A 13,481-nucleotide genomic window follows, 5' to 3' on the forward strand; every position below is an offset into this window, starting at 1 on the left:
ATAACTCTCTAAGGAAAGCCTTGTCCAAAGTCCATCGGGATTTCCATAATCCCAACGGGCACTTATGTTCTATTTTCACCTAGAAATCATGCCTATAGGACCTTGACTAATCAATTACCTACTGTTAAACTTATTGCTCCGCCTAGATAACCAGCTCATAGAGGTAAAGTGTTATAAAATCAAGGTTCGATTGTCAATTGTTAGAGATCTTGCCTATAGGATACTGCTATTCGCTTAATATTGTTTATCCCCTTGTCAAGGCTGGGTTCCCAGAACTATTTTCATTTGCTTAACTATGCCACTATTAGATATCATGTTTGTAGGACAATATCACCTTTCTAAAACTGGTATCTAGAACCAGCGTTAACAGCAAATGGTTTACTGCTTCCTCATCTAAGCCACTAGAAGCAGTAATGTCATATATGCACGTTTGAATCCAAGGTCACATAGAAATCATGTCTATAGGTCTTAAGGTTCTTAATTCTGAAACGGCTTAACATGAAAACATGTTTCGCGTGCATTTGTTGCTTAAGTGTGGAGACTAACTTGAGTCCTTAACTGCCCATATTTGAAGTCCAATATGTGTTTTGTATGTCGCCTAGTTTTGACATTTCTGAGCCACCTAAGTAAGGTCTATAACCACCCTAGTAGAGGTCCAATACCTCCTGGACCATAGGAATGGGACGGGGTAGTGCACGCATAGAGCACGACTTAGAATTGAACTAATGCGCTTCAGGTAAACAACTTTAATATAGTAACCGGGTAGCAGGAGATAATAGTCTGTGCCCGCTGAATAATATGAGTAACTCACTATCTCAAGGTAGTTGCGAAGTATTATTTATGTTGCACGGGGTGATCCTTTAGGCTAAAAAACTTAGGACCCCCCTCCCCCTCTTTTATATGTTGTTATTAGATCCAAATAGTTGTATCCTTATATTCATACTAAGATCTGTACTAATCATGTTGTAATGAAATTCTTTGACCTTTACCTTCTCTTTGTTTATTTGATCAGTTAGCCTAATTATAATCCACATAATCTTAAGTTCGGCCGGGACCCACAGTTCTGGACCTCGAAGAGTGCCTAACACCTTCTCTTTGAGGTAATTTGAGCCCTTACCCGATCTTTGGTGACGTTGACTAGTCAAACAGAGTCATTTGCATAATAGGTGTCCTAACACACCTTAAAACCCGTTAGGTGGCGACTCTTCCCTTTTAATATCTATCCTCCATTTAAAAGAGTTATCACATGTCGAAATCCGCTTTTACGAGAAAACGGGGCACGACAACGAGTGGGGTTTCTTTTACCACCTTCCAGCTTAGAGGAAAAGCCTATCAGCGGTGGCGTGATTATGAGATGAGTAGTCCGGATGAGGCAGCTTCACTTACATGGAATCGGTTCTCGGACATGTATTTGAGAGAGTATGTCCCTTAGAGCCTCAGGGACTCATGGCGCGCGGAGTTTGAGCAGCTACGCCAGAGTGCTACGACTATGTCAGAATATGCAGTATGCTTCAATGATTTGGCCCGACATGCACCGACCTTGGTTGTCACAGTTTGAGAGAGGGTTCGACGGTTTATTGAGGGACTCCACCCCAGTATCCGGATTAGTATAGCCAGGGAGTTGGAGATGGATATTTCTTATTAGCAGGTTCTGAGTATTGCCAGGAGATTGGAGGGCATGCTTGCCCGGGATAGAGAAGGAGGGAGGCCAAGAGGTCTCGAGAGTCTGGAACTTACAGCGGTACTTGTGCCCCAGCTGTAGTTCTACATGGTAGGGGTTATGGGAGTCGCCCCGTTCATTTAGCTCTTCCAGCCGCCAGTGGTGTTCCAGCCCATGCTAGGCCCTAGGAGCCTTGTTATGCACCGCTAGTATCTAGTGTGCTTCCTGCTCGGGGTGCTTTTAGCTGCCAGTCCAGCGAACCTGGCCCAAGCCAGTCACAACAGTCACGCCCTCCGAGAGCTTGTTTTGAGTATGGCGACACCCGCCATATGGTGAGGGATTGCCTCAGATTTAGGAGGGGTACACCTCCACAGACTTTTCATCCACCGCGTGCTACACTGGGTCCTCAGGCTATGATTCCAGCACCAACTACCGCCCCACCTACTCATCCAGCTCAAGGTGGAGGTCGGGGAGGTCGAGGTCGCCCTAGAGGGGGAGACCTATGTCAGATATTATTCTCTTCCTTCTCGTACATAGGCAGTTGCTTTCGACTCTGTCATTACAGGTATTGTTCTGGTCTATCATAGAGATGCGTCGGTCTTATTTGATCCAGGCTCTACATATTCCTATGTGTCCTCTTATTTTGCCCCGTATTTGGGTGTATCTCGGGATTCCTTGAGTTCCCCTATTTATGTGTCTACTCATGTGGGAGATTCTCTTATTGTGGACCGCGTGTATCGATCGTGTTTGATTGCTCTTAGTGGTTTTGAGAACAGAGCCAATTTGTTATTGCTCAGCATGGTAGACTTTGATATTATTTTGGGCATGGACTGGTTGTCGCCCCATTATGCTATTTTTGATTGTCACGCCAAAACTGTGACGCTGGCTATGCCAGGATTACCGCGATTAGAGTGGAGAGGTACCTTAGAGTATACTCCCAGCAGAGTTATTTCATTTCTTAAAGCTCAACGAATGGTTGAGAAGGGGTATGGCGCATGTCTAGCTTATGTGAGAGATATCAGTATTGATACCCCTACAGTTGAGTCAGTCCCAGTAGTGAGGGATTTTCCAGATGCATTTCCAGCTAATCTTCTGGGCATGCCGCCCAACAGAGATATTGATTTTGGCATTGGTTTGTTGCCGGGCACTTAGCCCATCTCTATTCCTCCATATCGTATGGCTCCTCCTGAATTGAAGGAGTTGAATGAGCCGTTACAGGAGTTGCTTGATAAGGGCTTCATTCGGCCCAGTATGTCACCTTGGGGTGCTCCTATCTTATTTGTGAATAAGAAGGATGGTTCTATGCGGATGTGTATTGATTACCGCCAGTTGAACAAAGTCGTAGTGAAGAACAGGTATCCATTACCTCGCATTGATGACTTATTTGATCAGTTACAGGGTGCTAGAGTATTTTTCAAGATTGACTTGCGTTTAGGCTATCATCAGTTGAAGATTCGGGAGCCAGATATCCCAAAGACTGCTTTCAGGACTCGGTATGGTCACTACAAGTTTCTTGTGATGTCATTTGGGCTGACCAATGTCCCAGTAACATTTATGCACTTGATGCATAGTGTGTTCCGGCCCTATCTTGACTCATTTGTCATTGTGTTTATTGATGACATTCTGGTGTACTCCCGGACCTGGGAGGATCATGAGCAGCACTTGATGACTGTGCTTCAGACCCTGAGAGAAAAGAAGTTATATGCAAAATTCTCAAAGTGTGAGTTTTGGCTAGACTCAGTGGCATTCTTGGGTCATGTAATATCGAGTGATGGGATCCAGGTGGATCCGAAGAAGATTGAAGCAGTGCAGAGTTGGACCAGACCGTCCTCAGCTACGGAGATCTTGAGTTTTCTTGGTTTGGCGGGGTATTACCGTCGATTTGTAGAGGGTTTCTCATCTATTGCAGCATATACGGCCAGGCTGACCCAAAAGTGTGCTCCGTTCAGGTGGACAGAGGAGTGTGAGGAGAACTTTCATAAGCTCAAGACAGCTTTGACTACAGCCCCAGTTTTGATATTGCCTTCAGGTTCGGGGTCTTATACAGTATATTATGATGCGTCGCGGATTGGTCTCGGCACGGTGTTGATGCAGGATGGTAGGATGATTGTGGATAGGCTGACCAAGTCGGCTCATTTCATTCTTGTGATGACTACTTATTCTTTCGAGCAATTGGCTCGAATTTATATCCGCGAGATTGTCAGGCTTCATGGCGTACCGGTCTCTATCATCTCTGACTGGGGTACGCAGTTTACATCACGGTTCTGGAGGGTTGTACAGTAGGAGCTGGGTACTCGGGTTGAGTTGAGCACAACATTTCACCCTCATATGGACGGACAGTCCGAGTGCACTATTCAGATACTGGAGGATATGCTCAGCATTTGTGTGATAGATTTTGGGGGTGCTTGGGATCAGTTCTTGCCACTTGCAGAGTTTTCCTATAACAACAGTTATCAGTCGAGCATTCAAATGGTACCGTATAAGGCTCTCTATGGTAGGCGGTGTCGGTCTCTGGTGGGTTGGTTCGAGCTGGGCGAGGCTAGATTATTGGGTACGGACTTGGTTCAGGATGCCTTGGATAAGGTGAAGGTGATTCAGGATCGACTTCGCACAGCCCAATCCAGACAGAAGAGTTATGCGGACCAGAAGGTTTGAGATGCTGCATTCATGGTTGGAGAGCGGGTCTTACTCCAGGTTTCGCCTATGAATGGCGTTATGAGGTTCGGGAAGAAGGGAAAGCTGAGCCCAATGTTATCGGCCCATCTGAAGTGTTGCGACGTGTTGGGGAGGTTGCTTATGAGCTTGCCTTGCCTCCCAGTCTTGCAGGTATTCATCCGGTATTCCATGTTTCTATGCTCCGAAAGTATCATGGTGATCCGTCTCATGTGCTGGATTTCAGCTCAGTTCAGTTGGACAAAGATCTATCTTATGTTGAGGAGCCAGTGGCTATTTTAGACAGGCAGGTTCGAAAGCTGAGGTCAAAGAACATTGCTTACGTGAAGGTTCAGTGGACGGGTCATCCGGTCAAGGAGGTGACTTGGGAGACCGAGCATGATATGTGCAGATGTTATCCTCATCTTTTCACCACTTCAGGTATGTCTTTATGCTCGTTCGAGGACGAACGATTATTTTAAGAGGGGAAAGATGTAACGGCCTGGCCAATCGTTTTGAGAGTAATAACCCTGATCCCCTATTTAATGTTTTCCCCGTACCTTTTCTACTTATGTGACTTACCAGGAGGTTGTCGTTGTGGTTTCGGAGTGATTTGGGACACTTAGTCCCTAAACGGAAGCTTAAGTCTTAGGATTTTGACCGTAGTTGGAACTGTGTGAAGACGACTCCGGAATGGAGTTCCGTCATTTCCGTTAGCTCCGTTGGGTAATTTTGGCCTTAGGAGCGTGTCCGGACTATAAATTCGAGGTCTGTAACTGATTTAGGCTTGAAATAGCGAAAGTTAAATTTTTGGAGATTTTGACCGGTAGTGGACTTTTTATATAGGGGTCGGATTCCAATTCCAGAAGTTGGAGTAGGTCCGTAATGTCAAATATGACTTGTATGCAAAATTTGAGGTCAATCGGACGTGATTTGATAGGTTTCGGCATCGGTTGTAGAAGTTTAAAGTTTCAAGTTCATTAAGTTTGAATTGGAGGGTGATTCACGTTTTTAGCGTTGTTTGATGTGATTTGAGGGCTAAACTAAGTTCGTATGGTGTTTTAGGACTTATTGGTATATTGGGTTGAGGTCCCAGGGGGCCTCGGGTGTGTTTCAGATGCTTAACGGATTGAATTTGGACTTAGGCAAATGGCTGAAGCTTCTGGTTTCTGGTATTTTCGCACCTGCGGTGGGGAGACCGCATGTGCGGACTCGCACGTGCGAGGGGAGGATCGCAAATGCAGGCTGGAGGAGTTTGGCCTGGGGTCGCATGTGCGACATGAAGGCCGTAGGAGCGGAGTCTCTTCTGCGGAAGCTTGAACGCATAAGCGGAGACGCCTGGGAGGTTTGGGATCGCATGAGCGAAAGGGTCTCCGCAGAATTGAGATCGCAGGTGCGATCCCTGGTCCGTAGAAGCGAAAACCCTGGGCATAAGTGGAATCCGCACCTGCGATGATTTTTCCGCAGTTGCGGCATCGCATGTGTGACTGGTGGTCCTCAGATGCGGGAATGCCTGGGCATAACCCTTTTAAGCGAGGCTTCGAGATTTTTGGCCATTTTCTTCATTCCTGAGCTCGGGTTGGCGATTTCTTGAGAGCATTTTCGGGGGATTTCGTGACGTAAGTTCCTTGTGCTTATTTTTTATCAATAATTTTGCTTCCCTATTTATTTTTCCACCTAGTTAGTGTGTATTAAAGGTAGAATTTGGGAGTTTGAGACTAGGAATTTGAAGAGTTTGATTTTGGGTTTTGAGTGGTCATTTGAGGTCGGATTTTGATAAATTTGGTATGGTTGGAGTCGTGAGTGAATGGGCTTTCGGATTTTGTGATTTTTTCCCGATTCTGAGACGTGGGCCAGGGTCGACTTTTAGGATGAACTTCGAAATTTTTGTTAAAGTCATGATTTCATTAATTAAATTAGTCTATTATAGTTGTATTTATGAAATACAATTATTTTTTGCTAGACTTGGGCCATTTAGAGCCGGATATTTGTGAAAAGAGCATTGCTATCGATTGATTAAGCTTGGTTCGAGGTAAGTGGCTTGCCTAACCTTGTGTGAGGGAAATCCTCTTAGGATTTGGTAATGTTGTGATATGTGAGCACTATGTACGTGAGGTGACGAGTACGTACGCGGGCTATTTGTTGTAAAAACCGAATTTTTTGAGTAGCAGCCTGTTTTCCTTTTAATTTGGGTTATACCATTTTTCTGAGTAGTAATCTGCTTTTCATTCTTAATTACGTTATACCAACCTATGTAGTTATCCTAGTTATTCTAATATCACATATCTACGTGCTTTAACTGCTTATTTGAACTCTGTGAAGCATGCCTAGTTGATTTCTTGTTTTCCTTGTTCTTTATCAGTATTGACGGTAGAAATCGTGGTGTTAACTGTTGTATTTATCGGTTTGAGATGTGTGTTTACTTTTGAGACTACGAGACAGTTCCTCGGGAGTTCTCCCTGCACATTTACTTTTGAGACTACGAAGCGGTTCCTCGGGAGTTCTCCCTACACATTTACTTTTGAGACTACGAGGCGGTTCCTCAGGAGTTCTCCCTGCACATTTACTTTTGAGACTACGAGGCGGTTCCTCGAGGCGGTTCCTCGGGAGTTCTCCCTGCATATTTACTTTTGAGACTACGAGGCGGTACCTCGGAAGTTCTCCCTATATATTTACTTTTGAGACCACGAGGCGGTTCCTCGGGAGTTCTCCCTGCACATTTACTTTTGAGACTACGAGTCGGTTTCTCGGGAGTTCTCCCTGCATATTTACTTTTGATACTACGAGGTGGTACCTCGGGAGTTCTCTCTGTATATTTACTTTTGGGACTACGAGACGGTATCTCGGGAGCGCCCATGTTATTATATCATGTTGCGGTGTCGTTATTGCTTTGTGAATACTTACTGTTGTCTTCTCCGTTTTACTTCATTTTTATTATAGCATCTGTCTTATTATTATATCCCAATAGGGCCCGTACCTGACCTCGTCACTACTCTACCGAGGTTAGGCTTAGCACTTACTAGGTACCGTTGTGGTGTACCCATGCTACTCTTCTGCACATGTTTTGTGTGCAGATCCATGTACTTTTTATCAGCCCCGCTACTAGCTGAGAGTGCTTGCTATTGTACGGAGACTTCAAGGTATATCTGCCGCATCCGCAGACCTCGGAGTCCCCCTCTATTCCCTCCTATGTCATTTACCTTCCTTACTTCTTTTATTAGACTCTGGTGTATAGAGATACAAGTTTTCTTCGGTAGCTTATGACTTATGTTGTTACGTGTTTTGGGAAACTGTGTACGTCTAGTGTTTTGGTTATTGTATATGTCGAGCGGCATTATTATTGATTATTCAGTATCTAATGCAGTTAGTTATTTAATTTTGCTTCCATTATTGATATTTCCGCAATTTGTTAGGCTTACCTAGCCGTAGAGAGTAGGTGCCGTCACAACATGTCTCAGAGGGAGTTTGGGTCGTGACAACAGCTCCTATGGATGGTGAATTTCCAATTACATAGAGGATTATAGATGTTCTCCACTTCTAGCTTTCTTTGTCTATTTCCTCTTGATCCAGCTGGACTATCTTCTCACCCTCTACAATCACTGGGGCTATGTATTGCAAATTCATGCCCCTAGATGCCAATTTATTTCCATTTACCACACCTGCCCGTGTTCGAACCTCACTCGTAGCCTTGTGTGGTTCAGTGCCCTTTTGTATTTCATCCTTGTCACCCATAGGCTTGCTTATTGCCCTTTGTGCTTCAACTGGTTCTGTTATCATCTCATTAGGCATAGATAGTTTCCTTTTGTTCATAGCTTTAATTGTGGGATCATGTGATTACAATGTCGTATCTAGGGTTCTGCTATGATCGTCTCCTTTGTATCCCTCTGAAGTCCCGTGGTTACTCTTGTTGTTTGGTTCAGAGATTGCAGCCAATTTTGCCGGATTCATGTACTCTTCGCCTTTTGATTGAAGCTGCTTCTCGCCGATCGTCTCTATAGATTGTAACTATTAAAAGTAAGAGGCATGTACTTAATTAAATATTGTTTTAATTATTGAATGTAATTTTGAAATATTATTTAAAAATTAATTAAGAGAAAAATTATGATCGAGTTAAAAATTTATCTATATTTTCTATGTTATTTTAACAGCACAAAGCCCTAATACAAAAACAAAACAAAAAAATTAAAATCTTTGAATTAACTAATTAGAAAAAGAATCTACTTCAATTCTTTTTCAAAATCTTCATGTAAGTAAAATAATTTTTTAAGTTGATAAAACTCCTAAGTTACATAAATTTATTTTCACAAGAAGAGCACTAGCGGTAAAAGAAATTAGAAATAGCAAAATTAGCTATATCATGGTATTATTTGTTACTTGTTTTCAGTATTAGGTAACAAAAATAACAATACTTTTCATCATATATTCCTACATAAATCATCAAAAATTACAATAAAGCATATAAGGATTTTTACAAGACAGTATTCTTTATTTATTGAACTAGCTAAACTGGATCAACATTTATCAATTTTAGGAACTTATATTTTCTTTTAATTTTTGTTCAATAGTTCAAACACATTATTTAATAATAATTACTTAATTTTTTAAGATCGTATATTCACTTATATAGGGTACACGCGCAAAGCGCGTACCCTAAAACTAGTATACTATATTAAAAGCACGAAGGCCATTAGTGAAATATCGTTTGCCGTTTTTACCCTTTAAAAATAGATTTCACATTAAACAAAATTATAATTTAGTTATTTTCCTAATATATAGGACTTAAAATCAACTAAAATTTAGTTATTGAATCTTTCCTTGTTTGAATTATATAGAAAGTATATTTAAGACTTTAAAATAAATATTACTTGGGAGAAGTAAGAGTATTACATTCTCTTTTCCTTATATTTGATTACGGCGATTTCCATAAAATATAATTTTTATATCCCCGACGCAAAAATAAATAAATTATTTTAAAAATTAAGAAGGAATTAGCAATAGAATTCAACTCAATTATTTTTCGAGATCATCATGCGAGTAAAACTATTTTTCAATTTGATAAAACTCTTAAGGTACATAAGTTTATTTTCGCATGAAGAGCATTGGCGGTGAAAGAAATAAGAAAATAGAGCAAAATTAATTATATTATAGTATTAATTTAAGTTGTTATTTGTTTTCATTATTAAGTGACAAAATAATAATAATTTTCATAAAAACGTTAAATTCTCAGAAATCACAAGTCATATAAGAACTTTTGTAGGTAGATTCTTTTATTTATTGGACTAGCTAAATTGGATCAACATTTATTATTTTGAGGAACTTATATATTTTTCTTTAATTTTTGTTCAATAACTCGAACATATTAATTTAATAATAGTTATGTAATCTTTTAAAATTATATATTTACTGATATAGGGTACTCGTGCAAAACGCTTACCCTAAGACTAGTATATTTAAAATGTTCTTCCTTTAATCATTTCTCCTCGTTTACGGTAGATAAACAAGGGGCCGATTGGTTTAAAATCAGAATATCCCAAGAATTAAGATTATTGTCACGACCCGAAATTCTCACCTTCAGGATCGTGATGGCGCCTAACATTTCACTTGCTAGGCAAGTCAACGTTAAAATAATCTTAACTATTTTAAAGTAAATTTAATTAAATAGAAGTTAAATTACTGAAATAAAGTGCGGAAGACCATAAATACCGAATTATCAAAATATATCCCTGAATCTGGTGTCACAAGTGCACGAGCTACTAGGATAATACAAATAAAGGTCTGAATAAAATTTAAGCTGTTTGAAAGATAAAACACAGCTAAGATAAGATAGAAGGGGACTTCAAAACTGCGGGCATTGTGTAGTTATACCTCAAGTCTCCTCTGGGTAGTTGAATCCGAGTAAGTCTATGGTACGCCGCTGGGACCAACTCCAAAATCTGCACAATAAGTGCAGAGTATAGTATCAGTACAACCGACCCCATGTACTAGTAAGTGTCCAACCTAACCTCGACGAAGTAGTGATGAGGCTATGACAAGACACGTACGTAAACCACATGTATAAGTATATACAAATACAAAATAACAATAATACAATAAATAACAATTTATAAATCGGGAGGGAACATGCGAAGGAGAATGATATAATAATTTTAGCAGGATAAATATCACTTAGCAGCCATTTAATTTATCAACAATAAAATGAGCAATTGATAATATGAAAAGGGAACGGCATCACTCTTCGTGTTTTTACTCTCATTTGGTATAACATCACCCTTTGTGCTTTTACTCTTTCTGAAAATGACACGGCATCACCCTTCGTGCTTTTACACTCACAAATGGCACGGCAACACCCTTCATGCTTTTATACTCTTCCTTACCATGACAATGATATTATAAATAATAAAAAGTTGCACGGCATCACCCTTCGTGCTTTTACACTCTTCCTTACCATGCAAATAATAGTATAAATTTGGAGGAGTATTTAAATGCAGGGATATGCACTTATCAATCAATTCAATACCAGAATACCGACTTCACCTTCCGAAATATTCAACAATAATTAAATGAATAATAATTTCACGAATAATGATCAAATAATCAATAATAAACTTAAACAAGAATGTCTTAATTAAATAGGTAATTATTCATGATAAACAAATTTTACCCGCATTCTTTGACTCAACCACAATGCATAAGTACTCGTCATCTTACATATACATTGTATCCGCACATTAAATCACGTAAAAAATAGACAAATAAATCCTACTCCCTCAAGTCAAGGTTAACCACGACACTTACCTCGCTTTGCAACCAAATTCAAGAATCCAATACACCTTCGCCTCGCGAATTTGTGTCTGAAAGCCTCAAATCTAGTCATAAACAATTCAACATACTCAATATAAATCGTAGGAATTAATTCTAGATGAATTTACTAATTTTTCGGATTAAAATCCGAAATTCATCTCAAAAATTGATAGTGGGTCCCACATCTCGAATCCCAGAAAAACTCACGAAATCCGAACACTTATTCCGATACGAGTTCAACCATACAAAAATTATCAAATTCCGACATCGGATTGGCTTTCAAATCTTCATTTTACATTTTTGGAAGATTTTATAAAAATCTGATTTTTCTTCCATAAATTCACGGATTCATGATGTAAATGAGTATGGATGTCACGACCCCAAATTCCCTCCGTAGGATGTCGTGATGGCACCTAGTCTCTAAGACTAGGTAAGCCTATCAATGCGGAATAATAATAAATATCTTAAATAAATAAACTACAATTCAAACAATTTTAACTCCCAAAACCCGGTAGAAATAAGTCACAAGCTTCTAAGAATTTATTCTTTATGTCTCTATACATCAGAGTCTAAAGCAAATAAGGAAGACAACATAGTAAGATAGAAGGGGACTCCGGAGTCTGCGGACGCTGGCAGATATACCTCGAAGTCTCCTCGTACAGCTAGTTTACTGATGCGTGGTCTGATAAGATGTACCTGGATCTGCACAAAAAGATGTGCAGAAGCGTAGTATGAGTACACCACAACGGTACCCAGTAAGTGCCAAGCCTAACCTCGGTAGAGTAGTGACGAGGTCAGGTCAGGCCCTGCTGGAGAATAAATAATGGCATGGTAAAATGTTTAAACAATATTATAAGATAAAATAACAATGAAAATGAATCAAGTAGTATGTCACATTAAAGAAAATCACAACAATAATCAAAGGCAACTACGGCCATAAATCAATATCAACAAGGGCACTCCCGAGGTACCACCTCGTAGTCCCAAATCATAAAAAAATTCACAATATCTCATTTTCTTATATCACCGCGGGAGCCTTCACAATTTATTTAAAGAAAATATTTTTTTCCGAAATAGCATCCCGCGTTTTAGCCACCCTTATCACACCGCATGACTTTTAGTAGTCACCCCTACTAGCCACGCGTATCAAGCCACCCTTATCTCACCGCATGCGTTTCAACACCCAGACCTTATACCACCGCATGCGTATCAATATCACAATATATCACAATTTGCACCTCAAGTGCTCAAATAATTTAACAACAATATTTTTCCACAATAAAGAGCTCACGGCTCATGCCAAAATAAATCATCAATAATAGTTTTCCACAATAAAGAGCTCACGGCTCATGTCAAAATAATTCATCAATAATATTTTTCCACAATAAAGAGCTCACGGCTCATGTCAAAATAATTCAACAATAATATTTTTTCACAATAAAGAGCTCACGGCTCATGTCAAAATAATTCAACAATAATATTCTTCCACAATAAAGAGCTCATGGCTCCCTCACAATGAGTATAAAAATATTCAGGAGTAAATAATTTAGGAAAATAATATTTCAAAATCTTTACTACGTTGCTTCAATATCAAGTTTAAAAATGTCAAATACTTCATATTAATAATATTTAATTTAAAAAAATCAACCTTCAAATAATGCACAGAATAAAAGAAACCAAGTTTCAACTAAACAGGTAAAACAATTAGTAAGAAAAGATCAAACAAATTTGAAGTATATATCTCAGATCAATGATGAAGAATATAACAAGATAAAATAATTTAATAAATGCGCAATAGTGATCTACACAATTAAAAAATATAATCTTTTATAATTTAGCCCGTGTACACACTCGTCACCTCGTGCACACGACTTTCAACACATTTCAATAATCACATCAATACCAATCCTAGGGGAAATTTCCCCCACACAAGGTTAGACAAGTCACTTACCTCGACTTGTTCCAATTTAACCAAGTATTATGCTTTTTCCTTAATTTTTCGACTCCGATCGACTCGTATCTAGTCATAATTAATTCGATACAGTCAACAAAAATTATAGTAATCAATTTCATAAGAAAATATTATATTTTCATTAAAATCCAAAATTAACTCAAATTTTTCCAGTGGGGCCCACATCTCGGAATCCGACGAAACTTATAAAATCCGATAACCCATTCAATTACGAGTCCACCCATATCAATTTTACCAAAATCCGATAACAACTCGACCTCCAAATCTTAAATTTTCGTTTTTGAAAATTTTGCAAAAATCTTGATTTTTCTTCCATAAATTCACGGATTCATGATGTAAATGAGTATGGAATCATGAAATATAATCAATATAGGATAAGGAACACTTACCCCAATA

The sequence above is a fragment of the Nicotiana tabacum genome, chromosome 12, assembly GCF_000715075.1.
Source record: "Nicotiana tabacum cultivar K326 chromosome 12, ASM71507v2, whole genome shotgun sequence".
Taxonomy (NCBI): domain Eukaryota; kingdom Viridiplantae; phylum Streptophyta; class Magnoliopsida; order Solanales; family Solanaceae; genus Nicotiana; species Nicotiana tabacum.